Genomic DNA, 27,301 nt, shown 5'->3' on the forward strand with positions numbered 1-27,301 from the left:
TGCTGATAGCATGGCTGCCAACTCCTGAATGTGTTGCCTTAGTATGGGCATTGCAGTATATGACAAATGTCTGTGAAGTGCATTGTTGTGTGGGCATTTATGAGCTCCATGGTGAGTTAAAAAACCACCAAATAGCATCCTGTAATTCACTACTACTTTTACTTTGTAACTGGAATACATTGTTTAGGGAAGATGTTCTGTGGTGCTGTGCTAATGGCATGATCTAAACAGAGACAGCATAAACTATTGCACTAAGTAATTCCATTTCTCTTTATATTTTGGTATGTGAATGTTTGTGTGCATGTGTGTGTAGCATTTGTGTTTACAATCTTTTTAAGATGAAGAATTTTAAAGTTAAAAAAGTATCACTGTGTGAATTTGAGAGCAAAATGCATTCAGAGTACATACAGCCCTACTACAAGCTACAGTCTGCACGTTTTTATGTAATTTTTAAAGGTGCAAAGTAGGTTCCCTGCTATGTCTTCTTTAAAGTAGTCTTAAAGGTACCTTATACTGTTATACCTGTTCTCATCCCTTTCTATTGGAGAAGGCTTCCTTAGTGCAAAACCCCTTTGTACCAATAAAATACCATTGCTGGGGGGGGGGGGTGGGGTGGGGTGGGAAGTTGTTCTACTTTACTGTTAGAAATGTGAGACCTAAGGTATAGTCATTTTTTTTTTAAACAGTAATTCTTGAGTAAGGTCTGTGAGCAGAAATGTGAATTAAAATTGAAGGCAAGAACACAGAGTCTTCTGTTATCTATAAGTATTAATAATTCTTGGAAATTGAGTGCAGATTCGCAGCACTGCATTGTCAGGGTACTTAACCCCATGGAAACGAAAAGGCGTAATGATATGTTTTGTAGTGGAACCACTGGCAAGGCACCAAGGGTGGGATTCCTCATCTGCTGTAGAGTGCGGTCTTTGCAACGGTGACTTCTCCAATACAGTTGAGAGAAGAGAAAAAAGACAAGGGAACTCCCTGGTGCTGGCAGATCTTTATTGTATTGTTTTGTTTGGAGTTGATTACAAGTAGGTTTCCAGCATGGCACCAGTCAGTGTGGATAGTGCGAACCTTTCTTCCACTAGAATTCTTGATTTTTCAGTCGTGTCTGTATTGGCTTGTAGCAGAAATGACATCATAAAGCCGTGGAAGTGCTTTGGAGGTAAACAAGACAACAAGAAAGAAAAAGGCACGTAATGGAAAGTAGGGTGCCCTTGAAAAAATTAGCAGAGGTAGGAATAAAACCATGGAGTGAGAAGAGGGAGGCGAGAAGCAGAGCAAGAAGTAAACAGAGGAGTCAGTGCTGGTACCAGCTTACATCAGAAGTATGATTAAAATAAGGATTCTGATGTATTTTGCTACACGTAGAAAACTGAAATTCACATTGATCCTGCTTATCCTTTCAAAACAAGCACTAACTTACTAAATGTAGCTTCTAAACTTTCATGTGCCTCTGCTGTCCAATTTTCCTCTATCACTTTTCTTCCTTTGTCGTAGGAAGTCCTTTTTCTAATACAAGATGGATGGCTTTGCTATACTGAGACACCGCCAAATCAAAGCAAGTGCTTCTGTGTCCAAGTATAAAATTTAGGACAGATAACTCCGTGGAATAAGTGAAATGGAATCGTGTAGGAAATGTTGCTGACAATTACTGGGGAATTACTTACTGAAAAAAGTTGCCTTCTAAACAGTTAAGTGTGTAGGAGCCGACTTTACATACACGTGTATTTAAAGAACATTTGAAGATAGTGTGTGATGGATAAGAACTGTGTAACTGCTAGTGTTAACTGCATATGTAAACACATAAAAAACGTATAAACTAGCGGGGAAGCTCATGTAGAAAGTTGTGGTGCTGCTCTCCTGTGTGGATCCACACACAGTGGATTGCAGCCGTGTTAACAAATTCCATGGGTGAGAGAGACTTTCTAGTCTAAGGGCCCTTGTTCTTTTGCTCCTCTTCTCTCTGACTTTTTTTGAGGTTTTTTTTTTTTCCCTTTCAACCTTTTAACTGCTCTGTTTCTGAAGGATTTTATTTTTTTCGTAGTAGCCTTTATTACAATCCTTCTTTTTCACCCCTGTTCCTTTCTCTGTTCTCCTTTGTCTCCTTCGGTCACCTTCAGTACTGTTCATTACTTTCTTTCAGTTGGCTTTTTCTAAGTTTCCTTTTGCCCACCTTGATTTCTGTTCATGGCTCTCTGTAGATACTCTTCTTACGATGTGTGTGTACACATACATAAGCCTGAAAACACTCACCTATTGCATTTCTGCTTTTTTCACCCCTCCTCATGCATTCTCTTCACTCACTTAATCTAACTCTGTTTCTTCATCTTATCATTTTGCTGGTCAGCACATCTAGTTTTAGTTAAAGTTAGTGTTGCATTATTTATGAAGAGTGTGATAGAAATGCTAAACATTACTATTATTTTTGTTGCGATACTGGACACTGTCTGCTTGGAAAAAAAGAATTCAATTATCTATGCCAATGCTGGGTGTTAGGCAGAAGAAAATAATCTTTCAATCAGTCCAAAGGAACTGTAGCAGATGATCTGTATCCACTGTGAGATTTGAGAGGAAACGTACCTTTTTATTAAGAGACTAACTCACTTCTATATGAAGTTCAGTATTAGAATATAAAAGCTGCTTTGAAAGTGTGCCTATGGTAGAAAGTGTCATAGGATGAGATACCAACGGTACACAGTGGTTAGGGAGAGCACTGAAACATATGTTTATATACCAGATAAGGAATATGATTTGTGCAGATTATCAAAATTGCATTTGTCTCTTTCAGTTTTAGTTTGTTTCTATACTGAAACTTTGAGGAGTAATTCAGCTTTTCCAGAATAACTTCTTCTGTTTTCTCAGACATACTGTTTTCACATGTTTAAAATTTGCCCACTAGTTTACTGAAAATGTATTATCTTTGATTTTTTTTTCCTATTGATCATTCTTCTCACTCAAGAGATTTACAGTTGTCAGTATTTAAGCTCTGTTAATAACCTAAGAAAAAGTTACTTTGAAATAGCTGTCAAGTTTCCAATAAAAAACCCCAGACAACCAAAGCAAAACCAACTGTGATACGTATAACTAATGCTAAATGCTTTGTCCTTTAACAACAAATTCGCCAGTGTAACTGAAACTCTAAAGCCAAATCTTATAATTCGTTAAAATTAAATGTGGTGTTATACTTCAAGTAGAAAATATTTTGAAGTCTTAGCAAAACATAGGTAGGGGGAAGAAACTGTAACATGGTAAAAGAGAGCTTTTATTTAACTAAGTAATTCAGGATTATATGCTTCTGCTAATTTATGTAAAGGAATGTTACATAAATTAAAATTAATTTAAGATTTTTAATTACCATGCATTTTTTGTTTCTTGAAATGAATGTTTTTACTTTAGTCCACCAATCAGAGAATCAGAGTAAGGATCAAATCTGAAAAACATCTTTTGTGCTTGTGCACTATGAAGTGCTTAATAGCTAGAAGAAATATGGCAATAAGTCCTCAAGTGTTCTTCAGAGAGTGTTCAGTGGAGCCATTTGCTGTACCTGGCCTTTCCAAATTCTGTTAATCTCAAAGAACTTCTAGGAACCCTGTAAATGTATTAGATGGCCTTCACTGATTACGAATAACATTTAATTCTTGTGGCAAACTGGGATTTGGATGGAAAATTTTACACCCATGTCATGCACAAGAGCTGAATTGCAGCAGATGTTGTTAAGCTATCTGAGAAATAAAGCCTGACATTTGAAAAAACTTTTGCCCTGAATACATATGAATAAAATTTCAGGCCATTAAAACAAAACATTCTCAGCATTTCGTTTTCCATCCCTTTAAAAATATCTGTAATTATGGATTGTTTGGAAACTATAATTGTACAGCTTCAAAAAAGTAGTATTTTTTAGGATAGTGCTGCTTCAGAGTTCACTTAAGAAACATTTAATAGAACAAGAAAACTATGTGAAAAAAAACCACCTTAGAAATTTGAGTTGAATTTTTGATTGAGCCATAATAGTTTAAAAAAAAAAATAGTCCAGTTCTGACTGCAGTACAAGCTCTATCCTATTTGCAGTAGTGTTGTGTCAGGATCTCAGTTTACTTTTTAGTAGCACCCATCTCTCTTAAGAAAAAAGTGCTGTTGCTGGCATATTTCACATCGAGTGTCTCAGATGGGTGTTATTTTCATGTTGTCAGAGGGTGAATGTGCCTATTAGGCCACATTCAGGCCACATTTTTATGTTTTTATATATATATTAAAATACACAATATATATATATCAAAACAATTATAATAGTTCTGATTGTATTTATGTATTAGGCCACATTTCAGTGAAGCAGCTTTGCATGCATTCCCTTCCAGTGTCTGAGATGACCACTTCTAAATTAGGAGAACTCAGGCCACATGGCCATGTGTTGAAATTAAATTTACAGATAATTACATCACTGTTAAGTATAGCTGTCCAAGACAGCAGCCATCCTCTGCAGTGAAAGATTAAGGTAACTTTAATGTAAAATACAAGGTTTGTGCAGGAAAGAAAAAGGCAGTTTTAGTAAAGAGTTTTGTTCCTGTTATTTGTAGGAAGAGTTAGTTACATGCCTGTAATGGGGCACTGTTTGGCAATCTGTGTCACTGGAGGCATTTTAATTAGGCAGTTTTTGTGCATGATATCATATGATACCAACAAGATGAATTACATTACCAAGATCAACTAATGCCACTAACTTTTCAGTCTGCTGTTGTTTCTAATTTTAAAACCAGATTTTTGGCAGTTGAAATGTGCTCTTCTGTACCTTAGTTTACAAATACCTTTTTGCTTTAATAAAACAGGAAATGGAAAATTAGAGCAGTTTTGTTCTTTACAAAACATGAGAAAACCAAGAATTATTCGATCATTTTTAGTCCTTCTCAAATGTCTGCCAGCACCAGTGTTTATACAGTGAATTCTGAGGGGTGATATAGTGAGTTTTGGGAGCAGAAAGAAGGCTGCCTCTTTCAGGGCTTTTCCAACTGGAGCAACTTAGTACATTTGGAAAAAAGTGGTACACTGCATTCAAACACTCCGTAATTTTTCTTCTACAGAATTTCCTATGGACCTTTTATTAGTTGAGAATATACTCTTGTGCATGGCAGCTGAATGATCCATTTGATTTAAATGTCCCCAAGTTCTTCCTGATGTGATTGACTGTAATGACTCCAGAGGAGGTTTAATGGTCTGCTGGCTCAAATGTGTGCTATATTTCAGTTTTATGTGTGTTTTATTTCAGTCTTACATTTATTACACATTGTCAGCAGTAGGATAATGAGTCTTAACTATTGTCCTCATGTCTTTTTCAGTTTAGATTATGTTCACATAGTGTATAGTAAAAGCACATATATAGCAGTCTGTAAGTGTGGACATAGTTATTGGAAGAAATATATAAGCACAGAAGGCAAAGGCCAGGCCTTTTATAAAACCAGTTAAAAAGGTTTTGGTAGTCATTAATCTACTTTTTGATGGTAGTAGTACTAAAAGTAACCATGGGTACAACTTACAATATTGTCATTCTCTCTTTCTAGCCCCCCAGGAATCTTTGAGCAGGAAGGTAGCTCACTGTTAAAAGCAAATACATGTTTTATTGCTTTAATTAAACAGATGTGATTGAATTCTTAAGAGTGTGTAAATTGTACTATACTCATTTGGTCAGTGCCATATCTATTTTCTTGTGTCAGTTTTCTTGTGTGGACAGATTGAGTGACTACTCACAACTGTCTAGTTCCTCTCACCAGATGATTCGCTTAAAGGTTTTGTGAAACCCATAGCAACATTTGAAATTAGACTACAGTATCTCAACATTAGCGTGGATCTTTATGCTATATATGTTTACATATGATATATAAATACAAATAGTATTTTTAATCTCAGAAGACATATATCTCAAGTCTAATATCTGTCTATTGGAGCTGCAGTCGCACTGCAGTGTATGAGTGAACAGATGTTTTCGTTTTCTCTTTGTACTGTTAAGCCAGGTTGTTGTCCTATATCGAGGTTGACCCAGGCCATCTCCATATCTGAACAGCATTCTTGAAGCACAGGGTAATGATACTTCAATTTGCCATAATTTGTTTCATAAATGATTGCCAGTAAGTACAAGAAATTTGTTATTCTCCTATGCTATAGCTGTGTTTTTGTTAACAGGCATTTTCAAGAGAAGCTTTTATTTTTATCCAGAAAAAATGCTCATGGAAAAGAAGCTTAGGGAATTAATGTTGTTCTGTATGTGTAATTATCCCTATTCTGCCTTTAATTGAGGACGTATTGGGCATTTTCATTGAAACTTATTAGTGCTCTAATGTTGCCATGTTCCTGTAAGAATTGCCTGTGACAAAAGCCCACATAAAGGCAAGGCAGAAGTGCTCTATCATTTCTGGGAATCCTAACAGACAAATGAGGGAGAAGATGTTATGACTGTACCAACCACAGGAAACACTTTTGTTGACACTTCGAGCCTATGAGACACAAGTTCTAAGAAACTAGATTTCATTACTTTTGCTCCTTACAAAATTTAATGTTTTGGTTTTGTGAACTGTCTCCTATGTACTCCAGGTCGCATGCTGCAAATGTGGTGGACACCCATGTAGGGTGTTCTTACAATTGCAGTTACAGTCTGCCATAGTGTGGGTTTCCTTCTTTACTCCTAATACAAATACCTGAAAAAAGTGGCTTAGGACTTAGTTTGGAAGACTGATGACTACCTTAAGTTCTCTCATCCGTATTGCAGAAGGATATGAGATAAAGCTAGAGAATATTAGATGTTTCCAGGCTCTGTTTATTTGAAAGAAAATATTACCAGCTCAGTGTCAGTTCTGCATAACTGTGAATGTCTTGCTTTTGTTTAAATTTGAGAGATTTCCCTGTGCTTTGGCTGTACTGACAAATTCATTGAAGACAGTCATGTATTTAAAGGTGTAGCTGAGTCAGGCCTTAGTCATTCATCCTCAAGATCTTTCCAAGGGACCAATTTTCTGATTGAAGAGGAGGTTTTACTTGTCTTTGCCTGGAGTGTTTTAACTGGGAGAGGTGTTGTATGTTGGGACCTCATTACCATTGCATGAGCTACCCAAATAGCATGTAACATCTCTTTTTAAATTCTGTCCTTCAGAATTGAAATGAGAATGTTTAACTTGATTTTACAGATTGTAAATCAAGGCATGGAGGTGCTAGAGAGCTTGTCCAAAGACACCCAAGAAAGTTGGGCAAAGCAAGGAAATGGATTGAGGTATTCAGGTTTGGTCTCCTAACACAAACCTTCACCTGAGCACTTTCTCACTGAAGAATTAAGCCAGACAATTGTCCATGAAGCAATTAGTGGTCTGTTTGCCAAAGTAAGAGTAGGTTGGTGATATTTTAACCCGTAGCAGAGATGGGAACAGAAGCTGGTGCTGTGACTTCATCTCCGCAGGAATACTATGAGAGTTCGTATAGCAGAGTGACAGGAAAGGTGAAGTTAAGCATGGGATGATTTCATTTTATCGATATTTATACTTGTCCTGGGTTCAGCAGTGTCTGTCATTTTTCTCCTTCTTAGTAGCTGGTGCAGTGCTGATTTTTGACTTTCAGTGTGGGAACAACACTGATAACACCAGTGTTTTTAGTTGCTGCTCAGTAATGTTGAGTCTGACCAAGGACTTTCTGAGTCTCATTCTCTGCCAGGGAGGAGAGGAAGCCAGGAGGAAGCAGAGACAGGACACCTGACCCAAACTAGCCAACATACCACAGCATGTCATGTCCACTATATAAACTGGGGGCAGTTACCCAGAAGGGTTAGATCACAGCTGGGGTCAGTCTGGGTATCAGTCAGCGGGTGGTGAGTGGTTGTAATCTCTTCCCTTGTTAATTCCCTTATCATTATTATTATTGGTATTATTGGTGGTAGCAGTAGTGATTTGTATTATACCTTAGTTATTGGGCTGTTCTTCTCTCAACCTGTGGGAGTTATATTCTTTTGATTCTCTTCCTCATTCCTGCAGGAGTGGGAGGGAGGAAAGTAGCAGTGAGAGAGCGGGCTGTGTGGCTGACTTGCTGACTGGGCTTAAACCATGATAGTATTGCAGTAGAACATGCTTTCTAGTAATTAAGGCTATGGGTAGTGGCTTTTGGTTATAAATATCAAACGTAAGTGTTGATTTGAGTGTGTTTTAAAGGATAATAATTTAACAGACAGATACTTACCTGTTTGTCTTTGACCATCTAAACGAGTGTATGCAGTCTTGTAACTTTCAACACAAAGAGAGATTAGAGGAATTAGTGAAGGCTTACTAAATCATGTTTTTTTCAGTGCAAGCAGTTTTGATTGTAAAACTTTCAGGCATGGTATGATAGGGTGCTGGAGGTATGGTACTTAGTTCAGAAGGCAGAAGTGTGCTTGTGTGGTGTCTTCACCACACAGAAAGAGGTATGATGGACAAGTTTGCTCCTGTCTTACTAATTTGGAAGTAGTGCATATCTGGAACCTGTGATGAAGAACAATTGCGTACATAATTCTTTGCTGTAGAGGTATGCTTATCCTAATGATGTTTGTTGCTATGCAAAGGTAGAGTGAAGTATTTTGTGTGAGTGTCCTCTATAGTGATCCAGCCTTCTGGTATGAAGTGGCATGCCAGTTACTACCTAACATGTTCTATTTAATAATTAAATCTGATCAGGCTGTCTGATTCTGTAACAGTTCGTTGGGGACACAGGGACTTTTTCTGAAAACAATCAGTTTTGTAATTCCAGGTTATATTTCATATCTTGTCCTTGTTTTTCACCAGTTAAAGCCTGTGAATATCTGCAATAGGAATTTGTTTGAAGTGTTTTTAAAAAGAGAGGTTGCGTAATACCAATGACCTAGATGGCGTGTAGACACTAAGTCTTTTCATTTGTTTTCTCTTGTCCAAAGCATTGAGACAGGAAGCATTCTTAAAATTATTTTTAGATTTTTAAAAGTCAACCTTGATTTCCTCATGTGACAGTAATCCCTTGGCTAGGCCTGAAAGCAATATTGTTTACTCTTCCATAGTGCCATATGCTTGCGATTTTTTGCTTTATTTTGGTGCCTGGGTTTTAGTTTTTTAAAAAACTACTAAGAACCTTCAATTTATATTGGATTGTCAGACTTGAACTCTTCAGGTGTAGAGGAAAGTGCTCCCTAATGTATCCATGATTCTTCTCATTGTGGGTGTAAATGACAGTAAGTAGTTTCATTTCTTGTAGTCTAGTGAGATGATTGTGTCTAAAAGATCACTTTGTTGCTCCATAATTATGTTGTCTTTATGACATCACGTTTGTTGTGACAGAAAGATGGCTGAGCCATTAGGACTCAGGAATTCTGGTTTCCTTCTTTGCTTATACCCTGCTTATTTCCCACCTAAGCACTCAGCTGACAAGTGAACTGTAGGTCCCTTTACACATACAGTTCACTTCTGCTACTGCTTTAGTTTGTATCCCGCTTTTTAAACTAAAGGGAAATTGTGTGCATCAGTGCGTTTCTGTAACCACTACCCTAGCCAGTGTTTGGCTGTATTCCTTCCATCAATAAGAAGCTAGTGTTTTTCAATTTATGTCTTTCCAAGTGATCTTCATCTGAATGTTTTTATTACCTCAAACCTCAGAATAAGACAAATTATTAACAAGTTGTAAAAATGTCTTTTCATGACAGAGTAAAAACTCATTGTGATTTAACAAATCTGAATTGAAAAAGGGTTACTTTTGAAGACCATTAAGTGAGTTTTACTTTGCTATAACATTGTAATTATCTGTTAAAGACCTGATTATGGCCATAGGTGAACTGTGGATTACTCACCTACAGATTAAAAATAATAACCAATAACCCCACACCAAAACCCCCCACCTAGTTCAGTATTCATTACATAGAAGAAAAAACTGGAGAGAAGCTGGGACATTGGATCAATATACCATCACTTTCATTATTGTGATTCTGTTTTACAATTTTTGTAAATTTGTAAGTCACAAAATGGGAAGTGACCAAGCCGTGAAGTATTATCAACACAAACAATATCCTTGAGATATTGTAATACTCACTGCTACTCCCATGTTGGCTGACGAGATCTTGTTAGGCATAGGAAAGGAATTGTCGAAGGAGAGTCAAAGTGTGCTCCGCATGCTTGGCCAGTACCTGCGTTTTCCACTGGGGAGGCTTCTGTTCTCCTGTGGCAGTATTACAGACAGCTCTGCGTTGGCCTGCAAAACACTCCAAACTGGACATAGTAATAAAGTTGCTTTAAGTTACGAGCAAGGAGAAGTTGGTTACTTAATTATGTTTGCTTTTAGTGTTAGAGGTGGGGATGGGAATGTAAAAATAAATGAAGGGAATGTCAATTAAAGATGCCCTTACAAGGTTATCCTTCATATTAATGGAGGCTAGCATATAATACAAGTGGCTTTTTTTCCAGTTTGTTGAATTTTTTGTCATCTTGGCTTAGTTAAGATTGGACTGGGTGGGTGTTTTGCAATGCAGACTCTTTCCAAAACACTGGCAAAGATTTAACAGTAAATCCAGCTGAGTTCCCCTGAGGGTTAGAGCTGAAATTCTGACTTTCATATTAAATTAGGCATGGTTACAAGAGAAGAATTATTTGAAGTTTTTATGAAGCATGTGACTGACAACAGGCAACTGGGATGCAAATAGTTTTTATGTATGTTTTCTTTGTTGGGTCAAAAATATATTCAGAATACAAAAGGTTCTTATTTATGGGACTTGAGGGGACATAGATTAAGAGATTTTAAATTCTAAAAATAATAAAACCCTCAACCCCCTCAGATGTCTTTGCCCAAGTTTTTTTCCCTTCCTTCAGGATTTCCCTCTTCCCTCCCCCCCCAAAAAGTGTTTCTGCCTCTCTCTCTCTCTCTCTCTCTCCTTAACACCTGAAGCTTCATGTAAGCATGCCATCCATGTATTTCAGCCAGACAATGTTTGGGGTTTTTTGTGTTTGTTTTTGTTTGTTGTCTTTTTTTAAATACTTTAGAAAAAGTCTTCTGTGAAGTGGCAATGGCCAAGTGGACTTCCTGTTTGTTTCCTTGGCCTGCTTTGTATCTATACTGCTGTGATTTTTTTTTATAGCAGGATGCTAAAGCTATTTCTGCCAGTATTTCATGTTATATTATGAATGAGGATCATGAAAGAAATGTCCCATGCCACTTCAGGTAGAAATTAAACTTTGAAATGACCCATCACAGCTGTCCTAAAAGTTTTTCCTTTTCAAGACAGAATTCTGCTGTTCTTTGGAAGGAGCCATTTATTTGACAAGTTCATTGATGTGCGATTAGAGAAAGCAATGTTAAAAACTCTGGCAGTCAGTCACCTGCCCACACTTGAGTGTTTTCCATGGTTCCTGCTGAATTATTCCCTTGCTGGCGTCAGGGTTAGTGCTGGGTGCCTGCAGGGAAATGAAAGGTAGAGCACACAGTCATTAAGTCAGTCTTTCCATAGTACCTCATAGCAAATGCAGTCCTTTTGTTTTCATTTCCTGTCCTGCATGAAATCCCATCTGCCTGCATTTTCACATTGGTTTCTTACCATGTTCCCTGCCTTTGTTTTCCTCATTGCTTTGTAGGGAAGATTTTTTTCGTCCCCTTGCAAGAAAGGGTGAATATCTATTTCTAAATAGAGAATGTTTATAGATAAACTACTGTTATGAATACCTATCCTTTACCTGATTTAAACCTCTGTTTAGCTTTTTTCTTTTGTGGTTTGCCTAAGACAAAACAGGAGAAGATAAAAGGTTAATGTCTGCACTTGTCCTTTTCTTTTTTTTCTTGTACCATTGTGCATCTGTTCTTGTGGAAGATAATGTCAAATAATATAAACTGCAGAGAGTTGGTTCTCCAGAAATGTGCCTGTGAGATTTTTTTTTAAAGATTTCAGGCATCTTTAAATGCGAGGAAAATGCTAAAAATTATATTGAGAATGTGGTGATTTCATTTTAGCTCAAATACAAATCACACTTCATGAAAGTATCTCCACTTAATCGGCAATAAAAACAGGATTATAATTTGGAACAGGGGATTACATGTGGCCAAAAACCCCAGGACATACTGGCTCTATCCAGTAGTTCTGTCAGTTATTTTAGATTCTAAAGGAAGGTGCAGTCATCTTGTGAGGACTAATGCTTTTGAAGTAGGCCTTTCTGTTACCAAGTAGGCTGTTCCAGAATAGGGATGGGAGGGAGGGGGTTATCCAAATGAAAACTGAGCAACTCTTGAATGTTTATCCAGATTAAATATTTTTACAGTATGCTGATGGTTTTGATAACTGGACTGGGTTTCTGGGGAGAACAGTGGCTATATAGAGCCTTTTGTTTCTTGATTGAAATATGGACAAGATTAGCTAAAAATTAGCTGTATCTGAAGGTTGTGGAGTGTTTTGGGTGAGGTGAGCCCTTCTGTGTTTCTTCTTAGTAGGAATGGCTCCTAAAACAGCTAACACAAACATTGGTGTTACTTAAAATCTTTTTTCTTGTTTCAGCAAAAGCCAAAGGTAGGATAGAATTGAAGATGTGTACCAGCATCTGAGGCTCTGAATTGATGTTAATTCTCTCAGCCTTATATTTTTTGCAGGCTTTAAAGGTATTCCCACTGGAAAGGAAAAAGATCAAGTTTTCCTCTATTTCCTCTGGGGGTTTTGTTTTAGGTATTTATTTATTTTTTAATGTGTAGCATTCATTCTATGAATCTATAATCCATACAAGGAGGGAAGATAATTTGAACTGAGCAAGATCTAAGGACTGAGTATTTTGTGTATAAGCCAGTCAGTGTGACTGTTCAGTCAAAAAACTCTCAAAATTTAAACCATTGCTAGGTCTAGTTGACATGATGGTTGGTAACCTGGAGGAGGGCAAGAAACAGCTGACTACCTTTTAGCAGGAGCTGCTGCGCTTGAAGTGTGCGTAAGAGATCATTTACAAAGAAGTAGTGGATGAGTATTCACAGTCACATCATAAGTAGCTGTAAGACAGCTGAGAGAGGTGCCTGGTTATTGCCTCAAAGAGAAGAAATAATTAGTTATAAAAAAGCCAGTATGTGAGATGAAGCTGAGTTTAGGTAGGATCCACACTGTACAGTTTTCAGGGAAGGAGTAATGGTCCTTGTTAAACACTTCGTCCTAAATATGTCTCCCAGTGGGTGCTGAGTGTTCACAGCAGTTCCCAACCTTTACAGCCTTCTGGCTAGTCCACTATTAGGAGATTTCTGCATAAAATGTTTTGAGTTTCATATTCTTTCTATGTCTTGGCTTCCATGCAGCAACCAAATGTTACAATTTTCCTTGACTACACTGCTTTTAAGATTAGGTAACAGGGGAACTCTTTTGAAGTCATTGCTTCTCAGAGCAGTCTGAAGAGCTTCTGTAATGCAGGAGCAAGGAGCTTGGTGGGGAAAGGACACCTTCTGAATGGTACACACCGAGATCTCAGGAAAGTGGTTTGGGATTAACTAACTGCATATAACTAATTATAACCAAAAGCAAACGGGTTAAACCTGGGCTTCCCATTATTAACATAATGAAAAGTATTAAAAATAGAATTCACAGCAAACAGGATGTCTGGTCATAAGTGTGCAGTTTCAGTTGCAGATTATTTATGCAGCTGACCTTCTGTGCTGAGATCAGAGAGCAGTGAGGAGCCTCGTGACTGTGAATAAAAATCCCATTTAATCTGATCACACCAACATGGCAGCTTCTGGAAGGAGTGGGTTAGACATATAAGGGTAGTGTGGAGAAATGAATTAGTAACTCCAGAGAACAGTATATGCTGCTTCTGCTCTGGGGCTGACATGTCCTTTCTGAAAAGCTATAGTTTTACCTGGAATTGTGGCCAGTGGAACTGTGTGTTTTCTTTTTGATGCTAGTGTTGTTTTGTTGGGGTTTATTTAAATTATTTTGATTTTTCTGATACTACATTTGGAAATAGTTTGTTGGGAGTAGAGAGACTTATTCCAAGTTCCTGAACTTGTTGAACAAAATGAATGAACAAACCTATTGTTTTGTGAGGTGGGCTGTGCTGCCCAGCTGAAAGGACATAGCAAGCACTCAGTGCACCATGGGAAGCATTCCCCATGACCATTTAAAGTAGAACTATTAAGAAGATTCTTTCTTCGACCCAACAGAGAGGCTTGCCTGCAGCTTGAAGTTTGAGCCAGGCTGCACTGACATTTTAACACAGGGAACAATCTGTGTTCACAGTCCCTGCCTATTGTGTGGAAGCAGATGAGAGAGTTGGGGTGGCTTGTGGGAGCTGGAGCGCACAGGGCCATTCTTACTGATGTATACAAACACTTTTTTTTGGTATTTGTTGTTGTGAAATGTGGTCAACTGTGCCAATGTACTTAGCTGAAATTAACCTTCTCTACTGTGTGTTTTTCTATTGTTCTGAAAATGGCCATCTCTTTCAAGTGGAGAGCAGACTGCCCTAAGTTTTAAGGAGCAAATCCATGAATGTAACAAAAGACAAGGAAAAAGTATCTGAGAGACTGTTTTTAAGAGTTGATAATGTCGAAAATAATGGTAGCCTGGTTGCATAAAAAGGAGGCTTAAGAATAAATATTAAAAGCCCTAAAAATAAGTCTATCCCTTTTTCAGTGTTTGGATAGAACGGACTGGTTCAAACTCGGCATGTCTCAGTTTATAAACATCTTTTCTTCGTGCTCATCTGATTTATTTTGAGTAATTAATTTGGTATTTTTTAAGAATTCCTGAAACTGTATTTAGTGACTGTGAATGTGTATGTAATTTCTGTGAATGTTATAGAAAACTGTCTTCCAGATAAGTGTACCTGGGTAAATAAATGAAATAACTGTACTGATAGAGGCTCAGAAATTTACCCAGACCTGTTCTGTGAAACAGCTCCATGTCAGTAGTAGGCAAGACATGTCTGGAAAATTAATATGGTTGCCACAGGTGGGTCTTCTGGAGACAAAATAAGAAGGGAAGCGAGGAGAGAAGGAATTTGTGTTACTTTGTATTGATCTGGGTCTCAATTTTGTGATGATTCACTGAGGTGAGTAGACCTGTACATACAGATACTCAGTCTGACTCACTGCCAATGTCTTAGGGTTTAGTAGTGCCCTACTTTCTGATTTTTCTTTCTCTTCCTTTTAAAGGCTTAAAACATCAGAAATTCTGTTGCATATCAACATGTGTTAATGGCATACTTGAAGTTATTTGACATACGTACTCCTGACTTATTTCTCATTGTCTTTTTGCCGAACCATTTGTTTACTGAACCTTTGAAAAGAGAGATAATAATTTTCAATTAACTAAAGGAATGTACAGCATTCAAATACCACACCCAGCCTGCTTAGGAGGGCAATATTTTTTTTGTGCCAACATGCCCTTGAATAGTTAAGGGGCAGGTTTTAGGTTGATGTCAGTTTATAGTGGAAAAATACAAGACTGAAGCTATTGCTTGAGAAAGCAAAATGTGTAGGTGAAAGCAAAACGCTGGAAGACCATACTGTACAAGAAGTATATAGCCTTCTTCAACAACTGTAATTGTATTAGTGGAATGCGATTGACAAAGAGCTTTAGTTAAGTTTTGATTTCCTCTCAGACTGGGTGAAGCTTTCTGTAAGATAGTATTTGTATTCTTAAAGAAGGCAGAGTATAAACCAAAGCATATCTCTCTCTATTTGTATATAAAGAGAGATATGCTTTGGCTTGGCCCCCTTTTCCCCAGAAAAACAAAGAAATGCTGTGTTTTAAGAAATATAATTATAACCAATTATATTTAATTGGTTTCATTATAACTTTTGTGGTTTAAAAGAAGTGAGTTTCTTTTAAAGAAATTTGATGTTTTTTTTGGACCTTGTTGAGAAAGCATGATTAATCCCATTTAAGTCCTTGCCTGGTCCTTTGCAAGAGCCATGTATTTTCCTGTGCCATCTATGTTTCAGCACAGTAACTAGCCTTGAGTAAACCACACAGACATTTGGGTCTGTGACAGCAGAGGATGTAAATTTAATTCTGAAAAGGCTGGTTGGTCTGCATCGAATGCATTCAACACCCACAGAAGGCTTCCTTCCTCCCTCCCCACCTCATGTCCTCGACAGCTGTCCCTGAGCACTGCCTACTCACATGGCTGGGTGTGGGCAGCGTTTCACTGACTTCTTTTTCTCAAAAGGTATGCTAGGGGTACAGCAATCTTTCCTCCAGAATGTGGGGAGACATCCCATAGCTCAGATGTTGTGAAGGTTATTCATCAAGTGTAGAAGGCAGGTCTTTAGGTGCATGAGGGGGTGGGCAAGGTCTGCATTTCTCCCTGCTTGACTCTTAAGGCATGCAAGAGCCAACCTGTTGCAATCTCTCCTGGCCGTTTCTGCTGTGAAGCAGCCGTAGAAGTTCTCCAGAGGATGCTCTACCGGAACCGCACAAGCATGGAGGATGTTGCAGCTCCTTGCTGTGACTAATGCTAGAAACTGGAGCTTTTAAATATTTGTTTGAGTCCCTGTGTTACCCATTTGTATGCTCTGAAGTGATCAGGCTGATAAACTGCATGACTTCAGGGAGGAAACTTTTAAGATAAATACCAGAAAAAATGCCTAATATGCTCTTTGTTCTGGCCCTAAATCATCACTGTTTTTCCTTTCCCCTTACCCCTTGTATCTTGGTAGTCATAAAACTGAAGCTTTTTATATTTTGTGCATCTCCACAGGACAATGAAAACCTACACATACTGTGTTGTCAACCACCAATACACGTTATTGATGGTAGGTTTTCACACAATAGGTTATTAGAAGGCAGTCCTGTTTCCTGAATTGATAATAACTGGGTTATATTTTAATGGGCCACTTGGCCTGATATCAGCCTTGGGTGATACTGTTGTGGGTGTCTGTTACAGGCCACCAGATGAGGGTGAGGAAGTTGACAAGGCCTTCTACAGGCAGCTGAGAGCGGCCTCACAGTCACAGGCCGTGGTCGTCGTGGGGGATTTTAACTTCCCTGATGTTTGCTGGAAGGACCACTCGGCAACCCAGCCGCAGTCCAGGAGGTTCCTCCAGTGTATGGATGATAACTTCCTCCTGCAAATGGTGGATGAGCCGACCAGGAGAGGAGTGCTGCTGGATCTCATCCTCACTAACAAGGAGGGTCTGGTCGAAGCAGTAAGGGTTGAGGGCTGCCTTGGTTGCAGCGACCACGAGATGGTGGAATTCAGGATCTTGTGTGGTAGGACCAGTAGAATAGCAAGTAGAATTGCAACCCTGGACTTCAGCAGGGCAAACTTTGGCCTTTTCAAGCAATTGCTAGGGGAAATCCCATGGGCAAGGCTGTTTGAAGGTAAAGGGGCCCAAGATAGTTGGTTGGCATTCAAGGATTGCTTTTTCCGAGCTCAAGATCAGAGCATCCCGGCACATAGGAAGTCAAGGAAGAGGGCCAGGAGACCTGTATGGCTAAATAGGGAATTGCTGGGTATGCTCAAGTGGAAGAGGAGAGTTTACAGGTCATGGAAGGAGGGGCTGGCCACTTGGGAGGAATACAAGGCTGCTGCTAGAGGATGTAGGAAGGCAGCTAGGATGACTAAGGCCTCCTTAGAATTAAACCTGGCAAGGTGGGTCAAGGACGGCAAAAAGAGCTTTTTCAAATAGATGGCAGATAAAACTAACACCAGAGGCAATGTAGGCCCACTGATGAACGGGATGAGTGCCCTGGTGACAGAAGATACAGAGATGGCAGAGTTACTGAATGCCTTCTTTGTCTCTGTCTACTCTGCTGCGGGCAGTCCTGAAGAGCCCTGTACCCCTGAGACCTTAGATGAAGTCAGGTCAACAGAGCGGTTTGCCTTAGTCGATGAGGAATGGGTTAGAGACCAGTTGAGCAATCTGGACATCCATAAATCCATGGGTCCAGATGGGATGCACCCGCGGGTGCTGAGGGAACTGGCGGAAGTCATTGCTAGACCACTCTCCATCATCTTTACCAAGTCTTGGGAAACGGGAGAGGTGCCTGAGGACTGGAGGAAAGCAAATGTCACCCCAGTCTTCAAAAAGGGCAAGAAGGAGGACCCGGGTAACTATAGACCGGTCAGCCTCGCCTCCATCCCTGGGAAAGTGATGGAACACCTTATCCTTGGTGCCATCTTAAGGCATATCAAGGATAAGAGGGTTATGAGGGGCAGTCAACATGGCTTCACCAGGGGGAAATCATGTTTGACCAATCTCTTAGCCTTTTATGAGGAAATAACACGGTGGATGGATGATGGCAGAGCGGTGGATGTGGTCTACCTTGACTTCAGCAAAGCATTTGACACAGTCTCCCACAGCATCCTCACAGCTAAATTGAGGAAGTGTGGTCTGGATGATCAGGTAGTGAGGTGGACTGCGAACTGGCTGAAGGAGAGAAGCCAGAGAGTTGTAGTCTATGGGGCGGAGCCTAGTTGGAGGCCTATAACTAGTGGAGTGCCTCAAGGGTCAGTACTGGGACCAGTATTATTTAATATACTCATCAATGATTTAGATGAGGGAATTGAGTGTACTATCAGCAAGTTTGCTGATGACACTAAGCTGGGAGGAGTGGCTGACATGCCAGGAGGCTGTGCTGCCATCCAGCGAGACCTGGACAGGCTGGAGAGTTGGGCAGGGAGTAACTTGATGAAATATAACAAGGGAAAGTGTAGAGTCCTGCATCTGGGCAGGAACAACCCCAGGTTCCAGTATAGGTTGGGGAACGACCTGTTAGAGAGCAGTGTAGGGGAGAGGGACCTGGGGGTCCTAGTGGACGACAGGATGACCATGAGCCAACACTGTGCCCTTGTGGCCAAGAAGGCCAATGGCATCCTGGGGTGTATTAGAAGGGGGGTGGTTAGTAGGTCGAGAGAGGTCCTCCTTCCCCTCTACTCTGCCCTGGTGAGACCGCATCTGGAATATTGTGTCCAGTTCTGGGCCCCTCAGTTCAAGAAGGACAGGGAGCTGCTGGAGAGGGTCCAGCGCAGGGCAACGAAGATGATTAAGGGAGTGGAGCATCTCCCTTATGAGGAAAGACTGAGGGAGCTGGGTCTCTATAATTTAGAGAAGAGGAGACTGAGGGGTGACCTTATAAGTGTCTATAAATATATAAAGGGGTAGTGTCACGAGGATGGAGCCAGGCTCTACTCAGTGGCAAACAATGACAGGACAAGGAGTAATGGGTACAAACTGGAACACAAGAGGTTCCACTTAAACTTGAGAAGAAACTTCTTCTCAGTGAGGGTGACGGAACACTGGACCAGGCTGCCCAGGGAGGTTGTGGAGTCTCCTTCCCTGGAGACATTCAAAACTCACCTGGACACATTCCTGTGTAACATTATCTAGGTGTTCCTGCTCCGGCAGGGGGATTGGACTAGATGATCTTTTGAGGTCCCTACCAGTCTCTAGCATACTGTGTGATACTGTGATTTAAACTCCTTAAATGTCAGTAGGTACTTATTTTTGGTTTTAAATTATGACCTTTATGAAAAAAATTAAAAAGGATAAAATCATAAAATCTAATCTCTTTCAAGATTCAGCAGTTTCTGGTTTTTGCATCTGAAGCTCAACCTTCACTTTTCATTTCTGTTTGTACCAGCCGCTTATAAATAGGAAAACATGGCATAGACTGCTGCATGCTGTTCTGTGAAGCAGGGTGCATAAAAGAGTAAAAGCAGCTTTTTTTAGCCCAAACCTTATTTTGTCTTTTGTTGGTCATTTGGACATTTTAATACTGGGCCAGTTTCAAATCTAGGCAACATACTTCTCTTGTGATGTACTTAGTCATATGGTTTCAGTCCTTAAGCAAGGCCTTTGCAGGCATGTGATGCCCATGTCCACAGTTGTCCCCATTTAGTATATCCCAGTAGAAGGACTGGCAGTTTTGCAAGTGGGGTGAAAGAAGGATTGAAGAGTTGAAATTAATGCAAGGTTTTACAAAAGTGGTCTGCACACATTTACTGTTCTGGGAATGCAGCCACTGGATTGATATTTGCAGATCTGGTCTTTTAAATTATTTTTTGATGGTTTAATTTCACTTTTGAGTTCAGAGTTTAAATGTGATGTGAGGACTTGAGTAAAGCTCGTCTGTCCATCAGCTGTGATGGAGATATGCTATCTGTTTTGAATGGAGTGGTTTTGTTTAGTCCCATGTTACATGTAGTTTCAGCGATTCTGTGCCTTATAATCCATGTAATGGCACTACTTTGTGTAAGTTACAATAGAGTATTCCATGTGACAAAAGGGCACGTATAGTCTTGGGGTAGACACACAGTTGTTTAAACAAAATACTCCTCTGTGCTTTTTCTCTTAGGAAACTCTGAACTGGTGTAACCTAATGAGGGCAATTGCATTATGCTGGGTGTAAAGTAATACAGAACTTGGTGCTCTACATCAGCTTACAGAGAAGCTCAATAATTTGGTGATTGTTCTAGTTTACCTGCATATATGTTCATACTGTTGTATTTTGGCAGTAGCATGACAAATAATCTTCTGGTTTAAAAGGTCACGGAAGAGTAATCTAAATGTCCAGATACATTAGCTAATGTCTTATTTTTCAATTCTCCCCTTCTTGAAAATATTGAGAAATTCAGTTGCATTAATAGGAAAGTGACTGAGGTCCTCCAGTAATCCATTATTGGTTTATATTTGTGCCTTTCAAATTAGAGTGTCTGGATGTAAGCAATGTATATTGTTCTGAGATCCTGTATGGCATATATAGATAGAATGACTGCACCCAGCAGTTTCTGAATCTTCTTCCACAGATATACCACATCATTTAGTAATACTAGAAAGATCAGTTTAGAGAGATTAGTGTATGGTAGCATAGAGTGGTTTGTCTAGTCACATTACAGTGACTGGACAGTATGGCTGAAGGAATAGGTACACCTAGTGACTTGGGTTGCTCTTCATAGTTCTCTACAGATATGGTCAGTATGTTGCTTTCATAGAAAAAACAGTGTAACAGTGAAGACCAAATGATGGGTTAACTGCAAACATTTGGGACAGCATGTATCAGATCAGACATCTGTGTGCCAGATCTGCATGCTTTTGGTGAGTGTTTCTGCTCAGTGGTCTGCGCAAGATACTACTTTTTATTTAAACCAGCTTTAGAGAGGTTTCTATGGGAGATGGAGGTAACAGATGAATCATTTTCCTTCTTAACAATTCCTCCATCTCATCTGCCTTTCCTGTTTTTTAGCAAGTTTTCTCCTGCTGACTGTTGCTGAGGCAGTGGCTCTGAATTCTTCTGCCACCATGGTTGTTTTGGCATGGTGGTCCTTACTTACAGTGAAGGAACTTTATGGGCCTCCTGGAGAGTCCCCTGGACTTCACTATTTCAAGATTAAACAGTGTAGCTTTGTGTAAGCTGTGGAGGGACAACAATGGAGTTCTTGTCTCTTTCTGTGGATAGCAGTGAAGTAGATGGCTCTGTGTTATGTGCTGTGAGGCTTCCCTTCCCCTAAGTTGAGAAGCTGTGTTATGACAGATCCCTTCTGCAGGTATCTCTGTTCACTGATAGTTCCCCACGGGTCATTAGCCAAGATATCTTACCCAACTCTTACAGAATAAAATCATATTCATTTTAAAGGACCTACTTCCCCTAAAACTGCAATGCATACTGGCATTAGAATTTTTTTTTTTTTTTCCCTCTGAACTAGTATAATCCCATTTATGTATTACCACTGGGTAGGTTTTAGGGTTTCCAGTTGTGGTTTTTTTCTGGTATTTGTTTTCCTTTACTCTTAGAAATCTTTGCATTGGTTAAGTAGTATTCATGTTATTATGCCTGGTTTACTCCAGTTATCTTTTGAGCTACTATCAAATAATTTTCCACATTCCATATTTCTCTTTTTTCAAGGAGGATGGCACTGAATACACAATATAGGATGTCAAGACATGATCTTACAGCCCCTGGAGTTGCTGTCTGTGTTCAGGCTAGGCTGAATTCTTCAGCCTGAAGATCCTCCAAGCCATAGAACTGGGAATAGTCTCAGCTGACTTAAGAAGTCACCCTAGCGCCACATAGGCTTTTCTCTCCTCTCTGCCAAAGTCCAGCCACTGACCTACCAGTGCTCCAGTTTCTCCAGTAGTGCTACCAGAGAAGAGATTAGATGTGAAAATTGAGTCCTCCCCCATTTCATAGCTTTGAATGACAACCGCAAGTTCACTTACACAGTGTTTTATCTATATTACTGAAGTCATTTTTTCTTCCTATTTACCCTTTTCCTTAATTGTTTCCTACAAGGATGTATTTGCTTCAAGAACATTCCCATCTGATTTCAGAGGAGGTGAAGAAAGCGTATCAGCTCTCAGGAAATTCTGTTGGTAACTGCAGGGGCTGGGCTTGTGATATTGTGGTATTAATAGTTGCTGTTCAGAGATTTTATGGATGCTTTCACCTCCTAAAAGGATCAAAGATTATTTTAGTCTTGTTTCCTATCACATATGCTCACATGAAGCTAATTTCAGTGTATTTGTGTTTATCCATATGTTTTCTCTAGTAACCTGGCTTATTTAAATCAAGTACGGCAAAGACAGATGTCAAAGACAGCTAACACAGTAAACACTAGCCAGGTAGAGGAAGGAGAATCAGAAAATAATGCCATTGAAGAAGAGGTTGTGATCTGTTAGAAACAAATCTTTAGAAAAGAAAATGAATCTTCTGTAGAAAGACCCTAGAAGTAGCTGAGTAAGCTTCAGGAGAGTTTACAGTCAACCACAGGACACATATCCAGGGAAACCTGGACTGCATGGATTCTTTAGCTTTTGGAACAACACAGCTTTGCTACACAATGCTCCATCACAATGTTGTGATGGAGCAAAGCTCTTGCTTGTGCAGCCTTATCTTTCTTGAACAGTAGTGTCAAAGGGACACTAGGCTCTAGGGTGCACCTTCAACTAGGAATCAGGATGTGCAAGTCTGTTTCTCCTTTTTGTGCTCATTATCTGAATGCCTTTAGACAAACTAATTCACCTTTGGTTTTCTGCAAATGACTCAACGTAATACTTGAGTTCACTACAGATGTCTGCAATGCCTATTTCAGTGGTTATTACAAAGAACACCTAGTGTGGTGATTCACAGTCTGTGATTTGTAGACCTCTGCTCCTGAATTAGGCTGGTTGTCCATTCATTACTGGCTTTATCTTCTAGCTTCAAAGACTGCCTGTTCATCCTTTCCTGTACTTTGTAATGTTTTTGTCAGGAATTGTGACATGAGCACAAAAGTAAAGAACTTTGAAAAAACATGAGTATTGAACGCGAGGTCAAAACTGCTTGGTGTTGCTACTGTTCGTATTGCACCAGTGCCTTCTGTAGTATGCACTTACTGCATGTAAAGCTGTGTAAGGGAAAAATACAGTTTTATTTGTTATAATGTTAGCAACTCGGGGCTCTTGTTTCAGTGCAGAATGTTTCATGAACAAGACTTTCTGGCCACCTACTTTACCTCAAATAGGGTAATATGATGTGATCGGACAAAGCCATACATGTTAGGACAAACATGAAGGTACTGAGTACATTCTGATGAGGTCCTTAGATTAATAGAGGGTCTAGGGCTAACTGTTGAAATATCTTACAAGAAGATTGAAGGGAATACAAAATCTGTTCTAAGTATGTTCTTAGGTTTTATTTGTGAATAAAATTTTAAGAAAAGTCAGATCAGGCACTGTGGGAGGTGTTCTTTCAGCATTGTGAAAACAGGTGTTTGAGTCTGGGTGATTTGTCTTACATTTTCTCTAAGTTATACAGAATGTGGATTCATTTAGGCTGAATCAGTGTTGAGCTCCACCCAGGTTGTCTGGTCATAAAAAAACTTACGTTATCTCTGAAGCTGGGCTAAGACTCTTGAGCCAATTTTGAAGCACACTACTTGGCCTCTCCCACAGAGCGCATGTAAATAATATTCTTAACTAGAGGAGTATTCTTTTGGACTGTGTTACACGTTAATTTAAAACAGGTGGAAAATCTGGCTTGTTTAGGTACATTTCTCATAGTATAAACAAGATCAGAAAGAAGATGTTACGCCTGTTCTTCTTATCCAGTCCTTTAATTTTCTGAGGATCTGACTGGCATAGTGAACTTAATGAAAATTTGGGTTGCTGTCACCATCTGGCCCTTTGTTTGGCCCTCCATTGGCCTTTTTCTTTTTTTCTATTTCTTATGTTTTGTCTCTCTGCCTCTCTCCCAGCTGGGTAGGAGACCTATCCTAATATCCTCCTTTGTAACATGCACATAAGATGTGAAGAACGGCTGCTTTAAATCAATTCTTACATTCATCACAGAAGCACCCTGTAGTGATGTCAGCTGGCAGATTCTGAGTGCAGTGTGTTTTACTGCCTTGCAGGCCAAGAGGTCGTGCAATGGTGATGATCTTTGTTGTTCTTATTTTCCTCCCAGTGTACAGCACCAACTGTCTCCCAGCTGATGAAGACGAGACCTTCAAAGACCAGGCAGAGCTTTCTAAAGTCAGTGAGGAGAAAAGAAAGAATAGGGGGCTATAGATGATTCCTTTTCTTGCAAATGAAGGAAAACAGTGCCTCTGCAGGAGTACAGGAGAACCTTAGTAATGTCTGGTGCTGTGTTACAGAGTAGTTGCATCTGTTGTAGAGAGCTGTTGTATGTAGTGGTATATATATCACACATCAGAATATTTCCAGCTTTGACTGTGTAATTTGTCAAATTTAATGGAATTTTCCATTTCAAAAAGAATGATGTACAATAGTTTCTAGAAGTAAGATACATAGAAGAAAATCAGTCTTGAACCTACATTTTAAAATAATCAGGTATATTTACTCAGTTGCTATAGTATCTGATTGACTATCCAGAGGATAGAGTATGATCTTTGACATGGATTGTGAGACAAGCCTAACCCATCTCGCCGAGAGAACCACTGGATAAATGCAAAGTATAACAAATGACGCTTTATTTGGTGTCTGTAAAATGCTATGATCAGGCATTAATTTCTGATTTTAAAAATGAACAGTGTGTTTGCTGTTGAGAAGTGTATATGCCCATCCTCACTCTGCTCTTCTGAGCAGTGCTGAAAGTTTGTATTAATCAGATCTGATGATTTTTATTTTTCTTCAAAATAATGCATCTGATACAAAAGTATCTGTCTTGTGTGAATTTCTTTTTGATTTGACAGTGAAACCATTTCACTCAAAATGCAAGTTTTAAGAATGGAAATGTTGATATAGTCCTTTCTTAATATCTATAAAATTTCAACAGAAAAAATGAAATGTTACAGTGCCCATTAAGAATTTTCACAACACAGCCTTGTGCGTTGAGCCCACTTCACTATGCCTTAAGCATGTTGGTTTTGAATTGATGCCAATTTTATAACCAGCATTAACAAATGTATATTTGGGTAATATTGCTCAGCCTGACACCAGTAGCAGTGAGACTGATGCTTCCTGTTTGTTTTCAGGTAATCCAAAGTCTTTCACACACTGATCATCTGTGCAGTGTTCTTAATTCATGTGTTGGGAGGAGCTGTAACCAGTGTAGAACAGAGCCTATAGAGTACCTCAGTGTAGCATAACATTTTCCACTGTGCAGCAGTGGTTTCCTAAGAAGGAAGAGAAGGCAGAAAATACAGATGTCTGTCGATTTATTAATAGAGCTTTAAAAAGTGTTTGCTGTGTCCATTTTCCAGGGAATCTTTATTTCAGTGCAGGAAGGTATTGAGGGCTTAGGTGTAAATGAAGCACAGCCCTGAGCATTTTAACACAGAAAATTAATAGTTTCAGGAAGACAGGTAAATATTTAGATATACTTAATATTCACAGCATCTCTTGAGCTCAGGTACATAGTATCTTGAAATAAAATGTGGTGCTTATTATGGTCTTGTCATTATCCCTTTATCTCTCCTGACAAAAAATGGTCATTGTTAATTTTTTGTTCCTTTCATGATTCTTTGGCTTTGCTGGCAGCTTTTTTTGGCATCTAAGCTAACTCTCTACTTGCTCTGTTTAAAGATCCAGAATCTGACTAAAGAGACTGTGCTGTGGTCTGAAGATTAACTGATGCATTTAGACAACAATAACTCTTTATTTTACCCTGAAGCAGTGCTTTAGTTGTGTACCAAAACTTCACAGTCCGGTTGCAAGATCTCAGTGTCTTTGATGTTCAGACAAAAAAGCTTAGTACAGACATCACTTCAATTGTGATCAGCAGCCAGCCAGCTCTGTGGTAGGATTTGGCATGTGCACAGCAGAACAGCATTGCTGCAGCATGCGTAAAATGTGTGTCAACAATGTTCACCCTTTAAGTTGGGACATAAATAAAGCTTTACTTAATTCATACTGTAGAGGGGTTTAGAGAAACAGTATGGTGCTACTCTGCTGAAGTATGGTAGGAATATATTTTGAGTTGTAAACCTTGCAGCAGAAACCTGTGGGAAAAACACCAAAACTTTTGCTAAATAAGTTGGTTCAGGACTTGTGATTTTAGGCAGAATTTGCCGGGTAGGGTAGAAGAATGACAATGGGTGGGAAAACTCATGAAATAAATGATACTTAATGGTAAATGATAATTAAAAAACAACAAAGACAAAAAAAAAACCACAAAACCCAAACCCCCTCAAACCAAGCAAAAAGACCCTAACTGTTAAACTACCTCAATAGAGCACTTTTAGATTAACGTCAGCGTGCTTAGTTGTTTTAGCACATCAGATCTGTGCTGAAACATTGAGTTCACTCTTGATCAAAGGTTGTTCAACAGTTTAATTCATTCATTTCCGATGTACTTATCTACCACAACAAAATGTACGAGATACTCCATGAAATGGAGAGTCACTGAATAGTGATGCTGTCCAGAAATGTATCTTAATTGCAGGTGAACCATTTGCAAGCTTTTTTTAATGAGATAATGTTGTCTGAAGGCTGAAAGGAAAAAAGTGTAATTTTATTACTGATTCCTAGAAATCTAAAAAAGTGGCTAAGTTTTTTTATATTTGATTGTTCATATAGAATAGATACTGCATTTTCATGGCTTGTGTTGCTTTGTCCCATAATATGAACAGTGCAATACTACCTGCTGTACTCTATAGCTGTTTCTTTCCCATATGTAATATGTTATGGTTTGGCTAGTGCGTATTATTTCAAACCTCATTTTGCACAGGGAATGTCTGTAAAACAGGGTGTGGAAAATGCATTTTTAATACTAGAGTATTCAGAATTAAGCACTGGGGAGCACTTCTGTCCAGAGCTTGACTGCTAAGCAGTGTTTCATAGCTCCAACTCTGTTTTCATGTCAAAGTATGGAGACGTAATCCTGAATTACTTCTTCGTTCCTCTCTGTGCTACTCACACATGATGGAGTTTTATGTCA

At 39.2% G+C, this 27,301-nt stretch overlaps 1 protein-coding gene across 7 annotated transcripts in view; it reads left to right on the forward strand.

Annotated features, from left to right (window-relative positions):
• The window catches only part of AOPEP (aminopeptidase O (putative)), a 190,685-nt gene that overhangs the window by 111,941 nt on the left and 51,443 nt on the right, over positions 1 to 27,301 (forward strand). The gene's annotated exons all lie outside the window — the stretch shown is intronic.

Source organism: Pezoporus flaviventris, unplaced genomic scaffold (assembly GCF_033815535.1).
Source record: "Pezoporus flaviventris isolate CSIRO_AGI_PZ_B2104156 unplaced genomic scaffold, CSIRO_AGI_Pfla_v1 ptg000022l, whole genome shotgun sequence".
Classification (NCBI taxonomy): domain Eukaryota; kingdom Metazoa; phylum Chordata; class Aves; order Psittaciformes; family Psittacidae; genus Pezoporus; species Pezoporus flaviventris.